Below are 25,128 nucleotides of genomic sequence, written 5' to 3'. Positions count from 1 at the left end.
TTCCATTCCATTCCATTCCATTCCATTCTATTCCATTCCGTTCCATTCCATTACATTCCCTTCCATGCCATTCCATTCGATTCTGTTCAACTCAGGTAGATCCCATACCATTCCATTTCATTCCATTCCATTCCATTGCATTCCATTCCATTCCATTCCATTCCATTCATTTCCATTCCATTCCATTCCATTCTACTCGGGTAGATTCAATTCCATTCCGTTCGGTTCCGTTCCGTTCCATTCCATTCCATTCCATTCCATTCCGTTCCATTCCATTCTGTTCTTCTCTTGTGGATTCCATTCCATTCCATTCCATTCCATTCCATTCCGTTCCATTCCGTTCTTCTCAGGTGGATTAAATTCCATTCCATTCCATTCCATTCTGTTCTACTTGGGTAGATTCCATTCTATTCCATTCCATTCTATTCCATTCCATTATATTCCATTCTGTTCTGCTCCGTTCCTTTCCCTTCCATTAAATTCCGTTCTTCTTGGGTGGATTCCATTCCATTCCGTTACGTTCCATTCCATTCCATTTCGTTCTACTCTGGTTCATTCAATTCCATTCCTTTGCATTCCGTTCCGTTCCATTCCGATCCGTTCCATTCCGTTCCATTCCGTTCCGTTCTTCTCAGGTGGATTCCATTCCACTGGGTTCCGTTCCGTTCTGTTCCATTCTGTTCCATACCATTCCATTCCGTTCCATTCCATTCCATTCTACTCGGGTAGATTCCATACCATGCCATTCCATTCCATTTCATTCTACTCGGTTAGATTCCATTCCATTCCATTCCATTTCATTCCATTCCATTCTGTTCCGTTCCGTTCCTTTCCATTCCATTCCATTCCATTCCATTCTGTTCAACCCGGGTAGATTCCATACCCTTCCATTCCTTTGCCTTCCATTCCATTCCATTCCATTCCATTCCATTCCGTTCTACTCGGGTAGATTCCATTCCATTCCATTCCATTCCATTCCATTCCATTCCATTCCATTCCATTCCATTCCATTCCATAACTTACAATTCCATTCCGTTCTTCTCGGGTGGATTCCATTCCATTCCATTCCGTTGAATTCTATCCCATTCCGTTCCATTCCATTCCATTCCGTTCCATTCCATTCCATTCCATTCCATTCCATTCCATTCCATTCCGTTCTACTCGGATTCATTCCATTCCAGTCCGTTCCGTTCCGTTCCGTTCCGTTCGGTTCCGTTCTGTTCCATTCCATTCCATTCGATTCCATTCGATTCCATTCCATTCCGTTCCATTCCACTCCATTCCATTCCATTCCATTCCATTCCATTCGATTCCATTCCATTCCATTCCATTCCATTCCATTCCATTCCATTCCATTCCATTCCATTCTATTGCATGGAATTCCATTCCATTCCATTCCATTCCATTCCATTCCATTCCATTCCATTCCATTCCATTCCATTCCGTTCCATACTAGTCGGGTTGATTCCATTCCATTCCATTCCATTCCATTCCATTCCATTCCATTCCATTCCATTCCATTCCATTCCATTCCATTCTTCTCGGGTTCATTCCATTCCATTCCATTCCATTCCATTCCATTCCACTCCGTTTTACTCGGGTTGATTCCCTTCTATTCCATTCCATTCCATTCCACTCCATTCCATTCCATTCCATTCCATTCCATTCCACTCGGGTTGATCATTCCATTCCATTCCATTTTACTCGGGTTGATCATTCCATTCCATTCCATTCCATTCCATTCCATTCCATTCCATTCCATTCCATTCCATTCCGTTCTGTTCAGTTCCGTTCCGTTCTCCTGGGGTTGACTCCATTCTCTTCCATTCGATTCCATTCGATTCCATTCGATACCATTCCATTCCTTTCCATTCCATTCCGTTCCGTTCCATTCTATTCCGTTCTACTCGGGTTCATTACATTCCATTCCGTTCCGTTCCGTTCCATTCTTTTCCGTTCCTTTCTGTTCCATTCCGTTCCTTTCCATTCCTTTCCGTTCTACTCAGATTGATTCCATTCTGTTCCATTCTATTCCATTCGATTCCATTCGATTCCATTCCATTCCGTTCCATTCCATTCCATTCCGTTCCTATCCATTCCATTCGATTCAGTTCAACTCAGGTAGATTCCATACCATTCCATTCCATTCCATTCCATTCCGTTCTACTAGGGTAGATTCCATACCATTCCATTCCATTCTATTCCGTTCTAGTCGGGTAGATTCCATTCGATTCCATTCCATTCTATTCCTTTCCGTTCCATTCCATTCCATTCCTTTCCATTCCATTCATTTCGATTCTGTTCAACCCGTGTAGATTCCATACCATTCCATTCGTTTGCATTCCATTCCATTCCATTCCATTCCGTTCTACTCTGGTAGATTCCTTTCCATTCCATTCCATTCTATTCCATTCTGTTCCATTCCATTCCATTCCATTCCATTCCATTTCATTCCATTCCATTCCATTCCTTTCTACTCGGGTAGATTCCATTCCATTGCATTCCATTCCATTGAATTACATTCCGTTCCGTTCCGTTCCATTCCGTTCCGTTCCGTTCCATTCCGTTCCGTTTTTCTCGGGTGGATTCCATTCCATTGCGTTCCGTTCCATTCCATTCCGTTCTCTTCCGTACCTTTCCGTTACATTCCATTCCATTCCATTCCATTCCGTTCTACTCGTATAGATACCATTCCATTGCATTCCATTCCATTCCATTCTATTCCATACCGTTCCATTCCATTCCATTCTATTGCATTCCATTCCGTTCTAGTCGGGTAAATTCCATCCCATTCCATTCCTTTCCATTCCGTTCTACTCGGGTAGATTCCATTCCATTCCATTCCATTCCTTTCGATTCCATTCCATTCGATTTTGTTCAACTCAGATAGATTCCATACCATTCCATTTAATTCAATTCCATTCCATTCCATTCCATTCCATTCCATTAGATTCCATTCTGTTCTACTCGGGTAGACTCCACTCCTTTCTGTTCTGTTCCGTTCCGTTCCGTTTCATTCCCTTCCTTTACATTCAATTCCATTTCGTTCCATTCCATTCGATTCTGTTCAACCCGCGTAGATTCCATACCATTCCATTCCTTTGCATTCCTTTCCATTCCATTCCATTCAATTCCATTCCATTCCATTCTACTCGGGTAGATTCCATACCATTCCATTCCATTCCATTCCGTTCTAGTCGGGTAGGTTCCATTCAATTCCATTCCATTCCATTCCATTCTATATCTTTCCGTTCCATTGCATTCCATTCCAGTCCATTCCATTCAATTCGATTCTGTTCAACCCGGGTAGATTCCATACCATTCCCTTCCTTTGCATTCCATTCCATTCCATTCCATTCCATTCCATTCCATTCCATTCCATTCCATTCCATTCCATTCCATTCCGTTCTACTCGGGTAGATTCCATTCCATTCCATTCCATTCTGTTCCATTCCATTCCATTCCATTCCATTCCATTCCATTCCGTTCTACCCTAGTAGATTCCATACCATTCCAATTCATTCCTTTCCATTCTAGTCGGGTAGATTCCATTCCATTCCATTCCATTCCATTCCATTCCATTCTATTCAACTCGGGTAGATTCCATACCATTCCATTCCATTTCATTCCATTCCGTTCTACTCGGGTAGTTTCCATTCCATTGCATTCCATTCCATTGCGTTCCAATCCGTTCCGTTCCGTTCCGTTCCGTTCCATTCCATTCCGTTCCGTTCTTCTCGGTTGTATTCCATTCCATAGCATTCTGTTCCATTACGTTCCGTTCTTCTCAGGTGGATTCCATTCCATTGCGTTCCGTTCCGTTCCGTTCCATTCTCTTCCGTGCCTTTCCGTTCCCTTCCATTCCATTCCATTCCATTCCATTCTACTCTGGTAGATTCTATACCATTCCAATCCATTCCTTTCCGTTCTAGTCGGGTAGATTCCATTCCATTCCATTCCATTCCATTCTGTTCAACTCGGGTAGATTCCATACCATTCCATTCCATTCCATTCCATTCCATTCCATTCCATTCCATTGGTTTCTACTCCGGTAGTTTCCATTCCATTGCATTCCATTCCATTGCGTTCCAATCCGTTCCGTTCCCTTCCATTCCATTCCATTCCGTTCCATTCCGTTCCGTTCTTCTCGGTTGTATTCCATTCCATTGCATTCTGTTCCATTCCTTTCCGTTCTTCTCAGGTGTATTCCATTCCATTGCGTTCCGTTCCGTTCCGTTCCGTTCTCTTCCGTGCCTTTCCGTTCCCTTCCATTCCATTCCATTCCATTCCATTCTACTCGGATAGATTCCATTCCATTGCATTCCGTTCCATTCAATTCCATTCTATTCCATACCGTTCCTTTCCATTCCATTCCATTCCATTGCATTCCATTCCGTTCTACTCGTGTAAATTCCATACCATTCCATTCCATTCTATTCCATTCTACTCGGGTAGGTTCCATTCCATTCCATTCTGTTCCATTCCGTTCCATTCCATTCCATTCCATTCCATTCCATTCCATTCCGTTCTACTCGGGTAGATTCCATACCATTCCATTCCATTCCATTCCGTTCTAGTCGGGTAGATTCCATTCGATTCCATTCCATTCCATTCCATTCTATTCCTTTCCATTCCATTGCATTCCATTCCATTCCATTCCACTCAATTCGATTCTGTTCAACCCGGGTAGATTCCATACCATTCCATTCCTTTGCATTCCATTCCATTCCATTCCATTCCATTCCATTCCATTCCATTCCATTCCATTCCATTCCATTCCATTGTACTGGGGTAGATTCCATTCCATTCCATTCCATTCTATTCCATTCTGTTCCATTCCTTTCCATTCCATTCCATTCCATTCCATTCCATTCCATTCCATTCCATCCCGTTCTACTCTGGTAGATTCCATACCATTCCAATCCATTCCATTCTGTTCTACTCGAGTAGATTCCATTCCATTCCATTCCATTCCATTCCATTCCATTCCATTCCATTCCGTTCTACTCGGGTAGATTCCATTCCATTCCATTCAATTCTGTTCCATTCCATTCCATTCCAATCCATTCCAATCCATTCCATTCCGTTCTACTCTGGTAGATTCCATACCATTCCAATCCATTCCTTTCCGTTCTAGTCGGGGAGATTCCATTCCATTCCATTCCATTCCATTCTGTTCAACTCGGGTAGATTCCATACCATTCCATTCCATTCCATTCCATTCCATTCCATTCCATTCCATTCCGTTCTACTCGGGTAGTTTCCATTCCATTGCATTCCATTCCATTGCGTTCCAATCCTTTCCGTTCCGTTCCATTCCGTTCCGTTCCATTCCATTCCGTTCCGTTCTTCTCGGTTGGATTCCATTCCATTGCGTTCCGTTCCGTTCCGTTCCGTTCTCTTCCGTACCTTTCCGTTCAATTCCATTCCATTCCCTTCCATTCCATTCTACTCGGATAGATTCCATTCCATTGCATTCCGTTCCATTCCATTCCATTCTATTCCATACTGTTCCTTTCCATTCCATTGCATTCCATTCCGTTCTACTCGTGTAGATTTCATACCATTCCATTCCATTCCATTCCGTTTTACTCGGGTAGGTTCCATTCCATTCCATTCTATTCTCTTCCGTTCCATTCCATTCCATTCCATTCCATTCCGTTCTACTCGGGAAGATTCCATACCATTCCATTCCATTCCATTCCGTTCTAGTCGGGTAGATTCCATGTGATTCCATTCCATTCCATTCCATTCTATTCCTTTCCATTCCATTGCATTCCATTCCATTCCATTCCACTCAATTCGATTCTGTTCAACCCGGTTAGATTTCATACCTTTCCATTCCTTTGCATTCCATTCCATTCCATTCCATTCCATTCCATTCCATTCCATTCCATTCCGTTCTACTGGGGTAGATTCCATTCCATTCCATTCCATTCTATTCCGTTCTGTTCCATTCCATTCCATTCCATTCCATTCCATTCCATTCCATTCCATTCCGTTCCATTCCATTCCATTCCATTCCATTCCATTCCATTCCGTTCTACTGGGGTAGATTCCATTCCATTCCATTCCATTCTATTCCGTTCTGTTCCATTCCATTCCATTCCATTCCATCCCGTTCTACTCTGGTAGATTCCATACCATTCCAATCCATTCCATTCCGTTCTAGTCGGGTAGATTCCATTCCATTCCATTCCATTCCATTCCATTCCACTCCATTCCATTACATTCCGTTCTACTCGGGTAGATTCCATTCCATTCCATTCAATTCTGTTCCATTCCATTCCATTCCAATCCATTCCAATCCATTCCATTCCGTTCTACTCTGGTAGATTCCATACCATTCCAATCCATTCCTTTCCGTTCTAGTCGGGGAGATTCCATTCCATTCCATTCCATTCCATTCTGTTCAACTCGGGTAGATTCCATACCATTCCATTCCATTCCATTCCATTCCATTCCATTCCATTCCGTTCTACTCGGGTAGTTTCCATTCCATTGCATTCCATTCCATTGCGTTCCAATCCTTTCCGTTCCGTTCCATTCCGTTCCGTTCCATTCCATTCCGTTCCGTTCTTCTCGGTTGGATTCCAATCCATTGCGTTCCGTTCCGTTCCGTTCCGTTCTCTTCCGTACCTTTCCGTTCAATTCCATTCCATTCCCTTCCATTCCATTCTACTCGGATAGATTCCATTCCATTGCATTCCGTTCCATTCCATTCCATTCTATTCCATACTGTTCCTTTCCATTCCATTGCATTCCATTCCGTTCTACTCGTGTAGATTTCATACCATTCCATTCCATTCCATTCCGTTTTACTCGGGTAGGTTCCATTCCATTCCATTCTATTCTCTTCCGTTCCATTCCATTCCATTCCATTCCATTGCATTCCATTCCGTTCTACTCGGGAAGATTCCATACCATTCCATTCCATTCCATTCCGTTCTAGTCGGGTAGATTCCATGCGATTCCATTCCATTCCATTCCATTCTATTCCTTTCCATTCCATTGCATTCCATTCCATTCCATTCCACTCAATTCGATTCTGTTCAACCCGGTTAGATTTCATACCTTTCCATTCCTTTGCATTCCATTCCATTCCATTCCATTCCATTCCATTCCATTCCATTCCATTCCATTCCATTCCGTTCTACTGGGGTAGATTCCATTCCATTCCATTCCATTCTATTCCGTTCTGTTCCATTCAATTCCATTCCATTCCATTCCATTCCATTCCATTCCATTCCGTTCCATTCCATTCCATTCCATTCCATTCCATTCCATTCCATTCCATTCCATTCCGTTCTACTGGGGTAGATTCCATTCCATTCCATTCCATTCTATTCCGTTCTGTTCCATTCCATTCCATTCCATTCCATTCCATTCCATCCCGTTCTACTCTGGTAGATTCCATACCATTCCAATCCATTCCATTCCGTTCTAGTCGGGTAGATTCCATTCCATTCCATTCCATTCCATTCCATTCCACTCCATTCTACTCGAGTAGATTCCATTCAATTCATTTCCATTCTATTGCATTCCATTCCTTTCCATTCCGTTCCATTCCATTCCTTTCGATTCCATTCCATTCTACTCGTTTAGATTACATTCAGTTCTTTTCCGTTCCGTTCCGTTCCGTGCCGTTCTTTTCGGGTAGATTCTATTCCGTTCCATTCCATTCCATTCCATTACATTACATTCCTTTCCATTCCATTCTATTCCATTCTACTCGGGTAGATTCCGTTACATTCCATTTCATTCCATTCCATTCCATTCCATTGCATTCCAATAAATTACATTCTACATGTGCACATTCCATTCCATTCCTTTCCATTCCATTCCATTTCATTCCATTCCGTTCTTCTCATGTAGATTCCTTTCCGTTCCGATCCGTTCCATTCCGTTGTACTCGGGTAGATTCCATTCCATTCCTTTCCATTGCATTCCATTCAATTCCATTCCATTCCATTCCATTCCATTCTATTCCATTCCATTCCATTCTATTCCATTCCATTCCATTCCATTCCATTCTACTCGGGTAGATTCCATACCATTCCATTCCATTCCATTCCATTCTAGTCGGGTAGATTCCATTCAATTCCATTCCATTCCATTCCATTCTATTCCTTTCCGTTCCATTGCATTCCATTCCATTCCATTCCATTCAATTCGATTCTGTTCAACCCGGGTAGATTCCATACCATTCCATTCCTTTTCATTCCATTCCATTCTATTCCATTCCATTCGGTTCCATTCCATTCCATTCCATTCCGTTCTACTCGGGTAGACTCCATTCCATTCCATTCCATTCGCTTCCATTCCATTCCTATCCATTCCGTTCTACTCTGGTAGATTCCATACCATTCCAATCCATTCCTTTCCATTCTAGTCGGGTAGATTCCATTCCATTCCATTCCATTCCATTCTGTTCAAGTCGGGTAGATTCCATACCATTCCATTCCATTCCATTCCATTCGTTTCTACTCGGGTAGTTTCCATTCCATTTCATTCCATTCCATTGCGTTCCAATCCGTTCCGTTCCGTTCCATTCCGTTCTGTTCCATTCCATTCCGTTCCGTTCTTCTCGGTTGGATTCCATTCCATTGCGTTCCGTTCCGTTCCGTTCCGTTCTTCTCGGGTGGATTCTATTCCATTGCGTTCCGTTCCGTTCCGTTCTCTTCCGTTCCTTTCCGTTCCATTCCATTCCATTCCCTTCCATTCCATTCTACTCGGATAGATTCCATTCCATTGCATTCCGTTCCATTCCATTTCATTCTATTCCATACCGTTCCTTTCCATTCCATTGTATTCCATTCCGTTCTACTCGTGTAGATTTCATACCATTCCATTCCATTACATTCCGTTCTACTCGGGTACGTTCCATGCCATTCCATTCCATTCTCTTCCGTTCCATTCCATTCCATTCCATTCCATTCCATTCCATTCCATTCCATTCCATTCCATTCCATTCCGTTCTACTGGGGTAGATTCCATACCATTCCATTCCATTCCATTCCGTTCTAGTCGGGTAGATTCCATTCGATTCCATTCCATTCCATTCCATTCCATTCCATTCCTTTCCATTCCATTGCATTCCATTCCATTCCATTCCACTCAATTCGATTCTGTTCAACCCGGGTAGATTCCATACCTTTCCATTCCTTTGCATTCCATTCCATTCCATTCCATTCCATTCCATTCCATTCCATTCCATTCCATTCCATTCCATTCCATTCCATTCCATTCCGTTCTACTGGGGTAGATTCCATTCCATTCCATTCCATTCTATTCCGTTCTGTTCCATTCCATTCCATTCCATTCCATTCCATTCCATTCCATTCCATCCCGTTCTACTCTGGTAGATTCCATACCATTCCAATCCATTCCATTCCGTTCTAGTCGGTTAGATTCCATTCCATTCCATTCCATTCCATTCCATTCCATTCCATTCCATTCTACTCGAGTATATTCCATTCCATTCCATTCCTTTCCATTCCCTTCCGTTCCATTCCTTTCGATTCCATTCCATTCTACTCGTTTAGATTACATTCAGTTCTCTTCCGTTCCGTTCCGTTCCGTGCCGTTCTTTTCGGGTAGATTCTATTCCGTTCCATTCCATTCCATTACATTCCATTCCATTCCTTTCCATTCCATTCCATTCTATTCTACTCGGGTAGATTCCATTACATTCCATTTCATTCCATTCCATTCCATTCCATTGCATTCCAATAAATTGCATTCCACATGTGCACATTCCATTCCACTCCTTTCCATTCCATTCCATTCCATTCCATTCCGTTCTTCTCATGTAGATTCCTTTCCGTTCCGATCCGTTCCATTCCATTGTACTCGGGTAGATTCCATTCCATTCCATTCCATTCCATTCCGTTCTACTGGGGTAGATTCCATTCCATTCCATTCCATTCTATTCCGTTCTGTTCCATTCCATTCCATTCCATTCCATTCCATTCCATTCCATTCTATTCCATTCCATTCCATTCTATTCCATTCCATTCCATTCCATTCCATTCCATTCCATTCCATTCTACTCGGGTAGATTCCATACCATTCCATTCCATTTCTTTCCGTTCTACTCGGGTAGACTCCATTCAATTCCATTCCATTCCATTCCATTCTATTCCTTTCCGTTCCATTGCATTCCATTCCATTCCATTCCATTCTACTCGGATAGATTCCATTACATTGCATTCCGTTCCATTCCATTCCATTCTTTTCCATACCGTTGCTTTCCATTCCATTCCATTCCATTGCATTCAACTCCGTTCTACTCGTGTAAATTAAATACCATTCCATTCCATTCCATTCCATTCTGTTCCATTCTATTCCATTCCATTCCATTCCATTCCATTCCGTTCTAGTCGGGTAGATTCCATACCATTCCATTCCATTCCATTCCGTTCTAGTCGGGTAGATTCCATTCGATTCCGTTCCATTCCCGTCCATTCTATTCCTTTCCGTTCCATTGCATTCCATTCCATTCCATTCCACTCAATTCGATTCTGTTCAACCCGGGTAGATTCCATACAATTTCATTCCTTTGCATTCCATTCCATTTCATTCTGTTCTACTCGGGTAGATTCCATTCCATTCCATTCCTTTCTATTCTATTCCGTTCCGTTCCATTCCGTTTCGTTCCGTTCCGTTCCATTACGTTCCGTTCCATTCCATTCCATTCCATTCCATTCCATTCCATTCCATTGCGTTCTACTCGTGTAGATTCCATTCCATTCCATTCCATTCCATTCCATTCCATTCCATTCCATTCCATTCCATTCCCTTCCGTTCCGTTCCATTCCATTCCATTCCATTCCTTTCCATTGCTTTCGATTCTTTTCAACCCGGATCGATTCCATACCATTCCATTCCATGGCATTGCATGCCATTCCATTCCATTCCGTGCGATTCAAATCCATTCCATTTTGTTCCGTTCCATTCCATAGTGTACCATTCCATTCCGTTCTTCTCGGGTGGATTCCATTCCATTCCATTCCGTTCCGTTCCGTTCCGTTCCATTCAATTCCATTCCATTCCATTCCATTCCATTCCATTCTATTCCATTCCGTTCCATTCCATTACATACCCTTCCATTCCATTCCATTCGATCCTGTTCAACTCAGGTAGATTCCATACCATTCCATTTCATTCCATTCCATTCCGTTGCATTCCATTCCATTCCATTCCATTCCGTTCTACTCGGGTAGATTCAATTCCATTCCGTTCGGATCTGTTCCGTTCCATTCCATTCCATTCCATTCCTTTCCATTCCATTCCGTTCGTCTCTTTTGGATTCCATTCCATTCCATTCCATTCCATTCCGTTCCGTTCCATTCCATTCCATTCCATTTCATTCCATTGCGTTCCATTCCATTCCGTTCTTCTCAGGTGGATTCCATTCCATACCATTCAATTCCATTCTGTTCTACTTGGGTAGATTCCGTTCTATTCCATTCCATTCTATTCCATTCCATTCCATTCCATTCTGTTCTGTTCCATTCCATTCCGTTCCATTCCATTCCGTTCTTCTCGGGTGGATTCCATTCCATTCTATTCCGTTCCTTTCCATTCCATTCTGTTCTACTCGGGTAGATTCCATTCTATTCCTTTTCATTCCGTTCCATTCCATTCCATTCCATTCCATATCGTTCTACTCGGTTAGATTCCATTCCACTCCATTCCATTCCATTCCCTTCCACTCTGTTCCGTTCCATTCCATTCCATTCCATTCCATTCCATTCCATTCCATTCCATTCCATTCTGTTCAACCCGGGTAGATTCCATACCATTCCATTCATTTGCATTCCATTCCATTCCATTCCATTATGTTCTATCGTGTAGATTCCGTTCCATTCCATTCCATTCCATTCCATTCCATTCCATTCCATTCCATTCCATTCCATTCCATTCCATTCCATAACTTACAATTCCATTCCGTTCTTCTCGGGTGGATTCCATTCCATTCCATTCCGTTCCATTCTATCCCATTCCGTTCCATTCCATTCCATTCCGTACCTTTCCATTCCATTCGATTCTGTTCAACTCAGGTAAATTCCATACCATTCCATTCCATTCCGTTCTACTAGGCTAGATTCCATACCATTCCATTCCATTCTATTCTGTTCTATTCGGGTAGATTCCATTCGATTCCATTCCATTCTATTCCTTTCCGTTCCATTCCATTCCATTCCTTTCCATTCCATTCAATTCGATTCTGCTCAACCCTGGTAGATTCCATACCATTACATTCGTTTGCATTCCATTCCATTCCTTTCCATTCCATTCTACTCGGGTAGATTCCATTCAATTCCATTCCATTCTATTCCATTCTGTTCCATTCCATTCCATTCCATTCCATTCCATTCCATTCCATTCCATTCCATTCCATTCCATTCCATTCCATTCCATTCCGTTCTACTCGGGTAGATTCCATTCCATTGCATTCCATTCCATTGCATTACATTCCGTTCCGTTCCGTTCCATTCCGTTCCGTTCCGTTCCATTCCGTCCGTTCTTCTCTGGTGGATTCCATTCCATTGCGTTCCGTTCCGTTCCATTCCGTTCTCTTCTGTACCTTTCTGTTACATTCCATTCCAATCCATTCGATTCCGTTCTACTCGGATAGATACCATTCCATTGCATTCCATTCCATTCCATTACACACCGTTCCATTCCATTCCATTCCATTGCATTCCATTCCGTTCTACTCGGGTAAATTCCATCCCATTCCATTCCATTCCATTCCGTTCTACTCGGGTCGATTCCATTCCATTCCATTCCATTCCATTCCATTCTATTCTATTCCGTTCCATTCCATTCCATTCGATTTTGTTCAACTCAGATAGATTCCATTCCATTCCATTCCATTCCATTCCATTCCATTCCATTCCTTTCCATTCCATTACCTTCCATTCTGGTCTATTCGGGTAGATTCCATTCCGTTCGGTTCCATTCCGTTCCATTCCGTTTTATTCCCTTCCTTTGCATTCCATTCGATTCCGTTCCATTCCATTCCATTCCATTCCATTCCATTCCATTCCATTCTACTCGGATAGATACCATTCCATTGCATTCCATTTCATTCCATTCCATTCCATTCTATTCCATACCATTCGATTCCACTCCATTCCATTGCATTCCATTCCGTTCTACTCGGATGAATTCCATCCAATTCCATTCCATTCCATTTCATTCTACTCGGGTAGATTCCATTTCTTTCCATTCCATTCCATTCAATTCCATTATATTCCATTCCATTCCATTCCATTCCATTCTGTTCAACTCAGATAGATTCCATTCCATTCCATTCCATTCCACTCCATTCCATTCCATTCCATTACATTACATTCCATTCCATTCTGTTCTATTCTGGTAGATTCCATTCCGTTCGGTTCCATTCCGTTCCGTTCCGTTTTATTCCCTTCCTTTACATTCCATTCCATTCCGTTCCAATCCATTCCATTCCATTCGATTCTGTTCAACACGGGTAGATTCCATACCATTCCATTCCTTTGCAATCCATTCCATTCCATTCCATTCCGTTCTACACGGGTAGATTCCATACCATTCCATTCCATTCCATTCCGTTCTAGTCGGGTAGATTCCATTCAATTCCATTCCATTCCATTCCATTCTATTCCTTTCCGTTCCATTGCATTCCATTCCATTCCATTCCATTCAATTCGATTCTGTTCAACCCGGGTAGATTCCATACTATTCCATTACCTTGCATTCCATTCCATTCCATTGCATTCCGTTCTACTCAGGTAGATTCCATTCCATTCCATTCCGTTCTGTTCCATTCCATTCCATTCCATTCCATTCCATTCCATTCCATTCCGTTCTACTCTGGTAAATTCCATGCCATTCCAATCCATTCCTTTCCGTTCTAGTCGGGTAGATTCCATTCCATTCCATTCGATTCCATTCCATTCCATTCTATTCCATTCTGTTCAACTCGTGTAGATTCCATTCCGTTCCATTCCATTCCATTCCACTCCATTCCATTCCATTCCATTCCATTCCATTCCATTCCATTCTACTCGGGTAGTTTCCATTCCATTGAATTCCATTTCATTGCATTCCAATCCGTTCCGTTTCTTTCCATTCCATTCCGTTCCGTTCCATTCCGTTCCGATCTTCTTGGTTGGACTCCATTCCATTGCGTTCCATTCCGTTCCGTTCCGTTCTTCTCGGGTGTATTCCATTCCATTGCGTTCCGTTCCGTTCTCTTCCGAACCTTTCCGTTCCATTCCATTCCATTCCATTCCATTCCATTCCATTCCATTCTACTCGGATAGATTCCATTACATTGCATTCCGTTCCATTCCATTCCATTCTTTTCCATACCGTTGCTTTCCATTCCATTCCATTCCATTGCATTCCACTCCGTTCTACTCGTGTAAATTAAATACCATTCCATTCCATTCCATTCCGTTCTACACGGGTAGGTTCCATTCCATTCCATTCCATTCCATTCCATTCCATTCCATTCCATTCTGTTCTATTCCATTCCATTCCATTCCATTCCATTCCGTTCTAGTCGGGTAGATTCCATACCATTCCATTCCATTCCATTCCGTTCCAGTAGGGTAGATTCCATTCGATTCCGTTCCATTCCCTTCCATTCTATTCCTTTCCGTTCCATTGCATTCCATTCCATTCCATTCCACTCAATTCGATTCTGTTCAACCCGGGTAGATTCCATACCATTTCATCCCTTTGCATTCCATTCCATTCCATTCCATTCCATTCCATTCCATTCTGTTCTACTCGGGTAGATTCCATTCCATTCCATTCCATTCCATTCCATTCTATTCCGTTCCGTTCCGTTCCGTTCCGTTCCGTTCCGTTCCGTTCCATTACGTTCCGTTCCATTCCATTCCATTCCATTGCATTCAATTCCATTCCGTTCTACTCGGGTAGATTGAATACCATTCCATTCCATTCCATTGCGTTCTACTCGGGTAGATTCCATTCCATTCCATTCCATTCCATTCCATTCCATTCCATTCCATTCCATTCCATTCCATTCCATTCCATTCCGTTCCCTTCCGTTCCGTTCCATTCCATTCCATTCCATTCCTTTCCATTGCATTCGATTCTTTTCAACCCGGATAGATTCCATACCATTCCATTCCATGGCATTCCATGCCATTCCATTCCATTCCGTGCGATTCAAATCCATTCCATTCTGTTCCATTCCATTCCATAATGTACCATTCCATTCCGTTCTTCTCGGGTGGATTCCATTCCATTCCATTCCGTTCCATACCTTTCCGTTTCATTCCATTCCATTACATTCCATTCCATTCCATTCCATTCCATTCCATTCCATTCCATTCCATTCCGTTCCATTCCATTACATACCCTTCCATTCCATTCCATTCGATCCTGTTCAACTCAGGTAGATTCCATACCATTCCATTTCATTCCATTCCATTCCGTTGCATTCCATTCCATTCCATTCCATTCCGTTCTACTCGGGTAGATTCAATTCCATTCCGTTCGGATCTGTTCCGTTCCATTCCATTCCATTCCATTCCTTTCCATTCCATTCCGTTCGTCTCTTTTGGTTTCCATTCCATTCCATTCCATTCCATTCCGTTCCGTTCCATTCCATTCCATTCCATTTCATTCCATTCCGTTCCATTCCATTCCGTTCTTCTCAGGTGGATTCCATTCCATACCATTCAATTCCATTCTGTTCTACTTGGGTAGATTCCGTTCTATTCCATTCCGTTCTATTCCATTCCATTCCGTTCCATTCTGTTCTGTTCCATTCCATTCCGTTCCATTCCATTCCGTTCTTCTCGGGTGGATTCCATTCCATTCTATTCCGTTCCATTCCATTCCATTCCGTTCTACTAGTGTAGATTCCATTCTATTCCTTTTCATTCCGTTCCATTCCATTCCATTCCATTCCATTCCATTCTACTCATGTAGATTCCATTCCATTCCATTCCATTCCATTCGATTCCATTCCCTTCCATTCCGTTCCATTCCGTTCCGTTCCATTACGTTCCGTTCCATTCCATTCCATTCCATTGCATTCCATTCCATTCCGTTCTACTCAGGTAGATTGCATACAATTCCATTTCATTCCATTGCGTTCTACTCGGGTAGAGTCCATTCCATTCCATTCCATTCCATTCCATTCCATTCCATTCCATTCCATTCCTTTTCATTCTATTCCGTTCCGTTCCATTCCATTCCATTCCATTCCTTTGCATTCCATTCCATTCTGCTCAACCCGGGTAGATTCCATACCATTCCATTTCATTGCATTCCATTCCATTCCATTCCATTAAATGCGATTCAAATCCATTCCATTCTATTCCATTCCATTCCATAATGTACCATTCCATTCCGTTCTTCTCGGGTGGATTCCATTCCATTCCATTCCGTTCCGTTCCGTTCCGTTCCATTCAATTCCATTCCTTTCCATTCCATTCCATTCTATTCCATTCCGTTCTATTCCATTACATTACATTCCATTCGATTCTATTCAACTCAGGGAGATTCCATACCATTCCATTTCATTCCATTCCATTCCATTGCATTCCATTCCATTCCATTCCATTCCGTTCTACTCGGGTAGATTCAATTCCATTCCGTTCGGTTCCGTTCCGTTCCATTCCATTCCATTCAATTCCGTTCCATTCCATTCCGTTCTTCTCTTGTGGATTCCATTCCATTCCATTCCATTCCATTCCGTTCCATTCCATTCCATTCCATTTCATTCCATTCCGTTCCATTCCATTCCGTTCTTCTCAGGTGGATTCCATTCCATTCCATTCCTTTCCATTCTGTTCTACTTGGGTAGATTCCATTCTATTCCATTCCATTCTATTCCATTCCATTCCATTCTATTCTGTTCTGTTCCATTCCATTCCGTTCCATTCCATTCCGTTCTTCTCGGGTGGATTCCATTCCATTCTACTCCTTTCCATTCCATTCCATTCCGTTCTACTCGGGTAGATTCTATTCCATTCCTTTTCATTCCGTTCCATTCCATTCCGTTCCTTTCCGTTCCGTTCCATTCCGTTCCTTTCTTCTCGGGTGGATTACATTCCATTGGGTTCCGTTCCGTTCTGTTCCATTCTGTTCCGTACCGTTCCGTTCCGTTCCATTCCATTCCATTCTACTCAGGTAGATTCCATTCCATTCCATTCCATTCCATTCCATTCCATTCTATTCCATTCCATTCCATTCCATTCCATTCCATTCCATTCCATTCCATTCCATTCCATTGCATTCAACTCGGGTAGATTCCATACCATGCCATTCCATTCCATTTCCTTCTAGTCGGTTAGATACCATTCCTTTCCGTTCCATTTCGTTCCGTTCCGTTCCGTTCCGTTCCATTCCATTCCATTCCATTCCATTCCATTCTGTTCAACCCGGGTAGATTCCATACCATTCCATTCATTTGCATTCCATTCCATTCCATTCCATTCCATTCCATTCTCTTCTACTCGTGTAGATTCCGTTCCACTCCATTCCATTCCATTCCATTCCATTCCATTCCATTCCATTCCATAAGTTACAATTCCATTCCGTTCTTCTCGGGTGGATTCCATTCCACTCCATTCCGTTCCATTCTATCCCATTCCGTTCCATTCCATTCCATTCCGCACCTTTCCATTCCATTCGATTCTGTTCAACTCAGGTAAATTCCATACCATTCCATTCCATTCCATTCCATTCCGTTCTACTAGGCTAGATTCCATACCATTCCATTCCATTCCATTCTGTTCTAGTCGGGTAGATTCCATTCGATTCCATTCCATTCTATTCCTTTCCGTTCCATTCCATTCAATTCGATTCTGTTCAACCCGGGTAGATTCCATATCATTACATTCGTTTGCATTCCATTCCATTCCATTCCATTCCATTCCATTCTACTCGGGTAGATTCCATTCAATTCCATTCCATTCTATTCCATTCTTTTCCATTCCATTCCATTCCATTCCATTCCATTCCATTCCATTCCATTCCATTCCGTTCTACTCGGGTAGATTCCATTCCATTGCATTCCATTTCATTGCATTACATTCTGTTCCGTTCCGTTCCATTCCGTTCCGTTCCGTTCCATTCCGTCCGTTCTTCTCTGGTGGATTCCATTCCATTGCATTCCGTTCCGTTCCATTCCGTTCTCTTCTGTACCTTTCTGTTACATTCCATTCCAATCCATTCCATTCCGTTCTACTCGGATAGATACCATTCAATTGCATTCCATTCCATTCCATTCCATTCCATTCTATTACACACCGTTCCATTCCATTCCATTCCATTCCATTCCATTCCATTCTATTCTATTCCGTTCCATTCCATTCCATTCGATTTTGTTCAACTCAGATAGATTCCATTCCATTCCATTCCATTCCATTCCATTCCATTCCATTCCATTCCATTCCATTCCTTTCCATTCCATTACATTCCATTCTGTTCTATTTGGGTAGATTCCATTCCGTTCGGTTCCATTCCGTTCCATTCCGTTTTATTCCCTTCCTTTACATTCCATTCGATTCCGTTCCATTCCATTCCATTCCATTCCATTCCATTCTACTCGGATAGATACCATTCCATTGCATTCCATTTCATTCCATTCCATTCCATTCCATTCCATAACGTTCGATTCCACTCCATTCCATTGCATTCCATTCCGTTGTAATCGAATGAATTCCATCCCATTCCATTCCGTTCTACTCGGGTAGATTCCATTCCTTTCCATTCCATTCCATTCCATTCCATTATATTCCATACCATTCCATTCCATTCGATTCTGTTCAACTCAGATAAATTCCATTCCATTCCATTCCATTGCATTCCATTCCATTCCATTCCATTCCATTCCATTCTGTTCTATTCGGGTAGATTCCATTCCGTTCGGTTCCATTCCGTTCCGTTCCGTTTTATTCCCTTCTTTTACATTCCATTCCATTCCGTTCCAATCCATTCCATTCCATTCGATTCTGTTCAACCCGGGTAGATTCCATCCCATTCCATTCCTTTGCAATCCATACCATTCCATTCCATTCCATTCCATTCCGTTCTACTCGGGTAGATTCCATACCATTCCATTCCATTCCATTCCGTACTAGTCGGGTAGATTCCATTCAATTCCATTCCATTCCATTCCATTCTATTCCTTTCCGTTCCATTGCATTCCATTCCATTCCATTCCATTCAATTCGATTCTGTTCAACCCGGGTAGATTCCATACTATTCCATTCCTTTGCATTCCATTCCATTCCATTGAATTCCGTTCTACTCAGGTAGATTCCATTCCATTCCATTCCATTCTGTTCCATTCCATTCCATTCCATTCCATTCCATTCCATTCCATTCTACTCTGGTAGATTCCATGCCATTCCAATCCATTCCTTTCCGTTCTAGTCGGGTAGATTCCATTCCATTCCATTCGATTCCATTCCATTCCATTCTATTCCATTCTGTTCAACTCGTGTTGATTCCCTTCCATTCCATTCCATTCCATTCCACTCCATTCCATTCCATTCCATTCCATTCCATTCCATTCCATTCCATTCTACTCGGGTAGTTTCCATTCCATTGCATTCCATTTCATTTCATTCCAATCCGTTCCGTTTCTTTCCATTCCCTTCCGTTCAGTTCCATTCCGTTCTGATCTTCTTGGTTGGACTCCATTCCATTCCATTCCATTCCGTTCTACTCGGGTAGATTCCATACCATTCCATTCCATTCCTTTCCGTTCTAGTCGGGTAGATTCCATTCGATTCCATTCCATTCCATTCCATTCTATTCCTTTCCATTCCATTGCATTCCATTCCATTCCATTCCACTCAATTCGATTCTGTTCAACCCGGGTAGATTCCATACCTTTCCATTCCTTTGCATTCCATTCCATTCCATTCCATTCCATTCCATTCCATTCCATTCCTTTCTACTGGGGTAGATTCCATTCCATTCCATTCCATTCTATTCCGTTCTGTTCCATTCCATTCCATTCCATTCCATTCCATTCCATTCCATCCCGTTCTACTCTGGTAGATTCCATACCATTCCAATCCATTCCATTCCGTTCTAGTCGGGTAGATTCCATTCCATTCTATTCTATTCCATTCCATTCCATTCCATTCTACTCGAGTATATTCCATTCCATTCCATTCCTTTCCATTCCCTTCCGTTCCATTCCTTTCGATTCCATTCCATTCTACTCGTTTAGATTACATTCAGTTCTCTTCCGTTCCGTTCCGTTCCGTGCCGTTCTTTTCGGGTAGATTCTATTCCGTTCCATTCCATTCCATTACATTCCATTCCATTCCTTTCCATTCCATTCCATTCTATTCTACTCGGGTAGATTCCATTACATTCCATTTCATTCCATTCCATACCATTCCGTTCTTCTCGGGTTCATTCCATTCCATTCCATTCCATTCCATTCCATTCAGTTCTACTCGGGTTGATTCAATTCTATTCCATTCCATTCTATTACATTCCATTCGATTCCATTCCATTCCATTCCATTCCATTCCATTCAATCCCGTTCTACTCGGGTTGATCATTCCATTCCATTCCATTCCTTTCCATTCCATTCCATTCCATTCCATTCCGTTATACTCGGGTTGACTCCATTCCATTCCATTCCATTCCATTCCACTCCATTCCATTTCATTCCATTCCATTCCGTTCTACTCGGGTTCTTTCCATTCCATCCCATTCGATTCCATTCCATTCCATTCCATTCCATTCCATTCCATTCTATTCCATTCCATTCCATTCCGTTCTTCTCGGGTTGATTCCATTCTGCTCCATTCCATTCCATTCCATTCCATTCCATTCCATTCCATTCCAATCCATTCCTTTCTACTCGGGTTGATTCCATTCCTTTCCATTCCATTCCATTCCATTCCATTCCATTCCATTCCATTCCATTCCATTCCATTCCATTCCATTCCATTCCATTCCAATCCATTCCATTCTACTCGGGTTGATTCCATTCCATTCCATTCCATTCCATTCCATTCCATTCCATTCTTCTCGGGTTCATTCCATTCCATTCCATTCCATTCCATTCCATTCCATTCCATTCCATTCCATTCCATTCCATTCCATTCCATTCCATTCCATTCCATTCCGTTCTACTCGGGTTGATTAAATTCTATTCCATTCCATTCCATTCCATTCCATTCCATTCCATTCCATTCCACTCGGGTTGATCATTCCATTCCATTCCATTTTACTCGGGTTGATCATTCCATTCCATTCCATTCCATTCCATTCCATTCCGTTCCGTTCTGTTCAGTTCCGTTCCGTTCTCCTGGGGTTGACTCCATTCTCTTCCATTCGATTCCATTCGATTCCATTCGATACCATTCCATTCCATTCCATTCCATTCCGTTCCGTTCCATTCCATTCCGTTCTACTCGGGTTCATTCCATTCCATTCCGTTCCGTTCCATTCCATTCCATTCCGTTCCGTTCTGTTCCTTTCCGTTCCTTTCCATTCCTTTCCGTTCTACTCAGATTGATTCCATTCTGTTCCATTCTATTCCATTCTATTCCATTCGATTCCATTCGATTCCATTCCATTCCATTCCATTCCATTCCATTCCATTCCATTCCATTCCATTCCATTCCATTCCATTCCAATACATTCCATTCTACTCGGGTTGATTCCATTCCTTTCCATTCCATTCCATTCCATTACATTCCGTTCTACTCGGGTTGATTCCATTCCATTCCATTCCATTCCATTCCATTCCATTCCATTCCATTCCATTCCATTCCATTCGACTCGGGTTGATTCCATTCCATTCCATTCCATTCCATTCCATTCCATTCCATTCCATTCCCTTCCATTCCATTTCATTCCATTCCATTCCATTCCATTCCATTCCATTCCATTCCATTCCATTTCATTCCATTCCATTCCGTTCTACTCGGGTTCTTTCCATTCCATTCCATTCGATTCCATTCCATTCCATACCATTCCATTCTATTCCATTCCATTCCATTCCGTTCTACTCGGGTTGATTCCATTCCATTCCATTCCATTCCATTCCATTCCAATCCATTACATTCTACTCGGGTTGATTCCATTCCTTTCCATTCAATTCCATTCCATTCCATTCCATTCCATTCCGTTCTTCCCGGGTTCATTCCATTCCATTCCATTCCATTCCATTCCATTCCATTCCATTCCATTCCATTCCGTTCTACTCGGGTTGATTCCATTCTATTCAATTCCATTCCATTCCATTCCATTCCATTCGATTCCATTCCGTTCCATTCCATTCCATTCCATTCCATTCCATTCCGTTCTACTCGGGTTGGTTCCATTCCATTCCATTCCATTCCATTCCATTCCATTCCATTCCATTCCATTCCGTTTCATTCCATTCCATTCCGTTCTACTCGGGTTCTTTCCATTCCATTCTATTCGATTCCATTCCATTCCATTCCATTCCATTCCATTCCATTCCATTCCATTCCGTTCTACTCTGGTTGATTCCATTCTATTCCGTTCCATTACATTCCATTCCATTCGATTCCATTCCATTCCAATCCAATCCATTCCATTCCATTCCATTCCATTCCATTCCATTCCATTCCGTTCTACTCGGGTTGATTCCATTCCATTCCATTCCATTCTATTCCGTTCTGTTCCGTTCCGTTCCGTTCCGTTCTACTCGGGTTTATTCCATTCTATTCCATTCCATTCCATTCCACTCCATTCCGTTCCGTTCTACTCGGGTTCAATCCATTGCATTCCGTTCCATTCCTTTCCGTTCCGTTGCGATCCATTCCATTCCATTCCGTTTCATTCCATTCCATTCCATTCAATTCCTTTCCATTCCAATCAATTCCGTTCTACTCCGGTTGATTCTATTCCATTCCATTCCATTCCATTCCATTCCATTCCGTTCCGTTCCGTTCCATTCCATTCCATTCGATTCGATTCGATTCCATTCCATTCCATTCCATTCCATTCCATTCCATTCCATTCCATTCCATTCCATTCCATTCCGTTCTACTAGTGTTGACTCCATTCCATTCCATTCCATTCCATTCCATTCCATTCCATTCCATTCCATTCCATTCCATTCCAATCCATTCCATTCTACTCGGGTTGATTCCATTCCTTTCCATTCCCTTCCATTCCATTCCATTCCATTCCATTCCATTCCGTTCTTCTCGGGTTCATTCCATTCCACTCCATTCCATTCCATTCCATTCCATTCCATTCCATTCCATTCCATTCCATTCCGTTCTACTCGGGTTGATCATTCCATTCCATTCCATTCCATTCCATTCCATTCCATTCCTTTCCATTCCGTTCCATTCCATTCCATTCCGTTCTACTCGGGTTGATTCCATTCTATTCCATTCCATTCCATTCCATTCCATTCCATTCCATTCCATTCCATTCCATTCCATTCCATTCCATTCCATTCCATTCTACTCGTGTTCTTTCCGTTCCATTCCGTTCCGTTCCGTTCCGTTCCGTTCCATTCCATTCCATTCCATTCCATTCCATTCCATTCCATTCCATTCCATTCCATTCCATTCCGTTCTACTCGGGTTGATTCCATTCTTTTCCATTCCATTCCATTCCATTCCATTCCATTCCATTCCATTCCACTCCGTTCTACTCGGGTTGATTCCATTCTATTCCATTCCATTCCATTCCACTCCATTCCATTCCGTTCCATTCCATTCCATTCTACTCGGGTTCATTCCATTCCATTCCGTTCCGTTCCGTTCCATTCCATTCCGTTCCGTTCTGTTCCATTCCGTTCCTTTCCATTCCTTTCCGTTCTACTCAGATTGATTCCATTCTGTTCCATTCCATTCCATTCCATTCCAATCCATTCCATTCTACTCGGTTTGATTCCAATCCTTTCCATTCCATTCCATTCCATTCCATTCCGTTCTACTCGGGTTGATTCCATTCTATTCCATTCCATTCCATTCCATTCCATTCCATTCCATTCCATTCCATTCCATCCCGTTCTACTCGGGTTGATCATTCCATTCCATTCCATTCCATTCCATTCCATTCCATTCCATTCCATTCCATTCCATTCCATTCCGTTCCATTCCATTCCGTTCTACTCGGGTTCATTCCATTCCATTCCATTCCATTCCATTCCATTCCATTCCATTCCATTCCATTCCATTTCATTCCATTCCATTCCGTTCTACTCGGGTTCTTTCCATTCCATTCCATTCGATTCCATTCCATTCCATTCCATTCCATTCTATTCCATTCCATTCCATTCCGTTCTACTCGGGTTGATTCCATTCCATTCCATTCCATTCCATTCCATTCCATTCCAATCCATTCCATTCTACTCGGGTTGATTCCATTCCTTTCCATTCAATTCCATTCCATTCCATTCCATTCCATTCCGTTCTTCCCGGGTTCATTCCATTCCATTCCATTCCATTCCATTCCATTCCATTCCATTCCATTCCATTCCATTCCATTCCATTCCATTCCATTCCGTTCTACTCGGGTTGATTCCATTCTATTCCATTCCATTCCATTCCATTCCATTCGATTCCATTCCGTTCCATTCCATTCCATTCCATTCCGTTCTACTCGGGTTGGTTCCATTCCATTCCATTCCATTCCATTCCTTTCCATTCCATTCCGTTTCAATCCATTCCATTCCGTTCTACTCGGGTTCTTTCCATTCCATTCTATTCGATTCCATTCCATTCCATTCCATTCCATTCCATTCCATTCCATTCCATTCCATTCCGTTCTACTCTGGTTGATTCCATTCTATTCCGTTCCATTACATTCCATTCCATTCGATTCCATTCTATTCCAATCCAATCCATTCCATTCCATTCCATTCCATTCCATTCCGTTCTACTCGGGTTGATTCCATTCCATTCCATTCCATTCCGTTCCGTTCTGTTCCGTTCCGTTCTGTTCCGTTCTACTCGGGTTGATTCCATTCTATTCCATTCCATTCCTTTCCACTCCATTCCGTTCCGTTCTACTCGGGTTCACTCCATTCCATTCCGTTCCATTCCGTTCCATTCCGTTGCGATCCATTCCATTCCATTCCGTTTCATTCCATTCCATTCCATTCAATTCCTTTCCATTCCA

This window comes from Gorilla gorilla, chromosome Y (assembly GCF_029281585.2).
Source record: "Gorilla gorilla gorilla isolate KB3781 chromosome Y, NHGRI_mGorGor1-v2.1_pri, whole genome shotgun sequence".
NCBI classification, from domain to species: domain Eukaryota; kingdom Metazoa; phylum Chordata; class Mammalia; order Primates; family Hominidae; genus Gorilla; species Gorilla gorilla.
The sequence above is the reverse complement of the archived record's forward strand: the minus strand, read 5'-3'. Positions refer to the sequence as shown.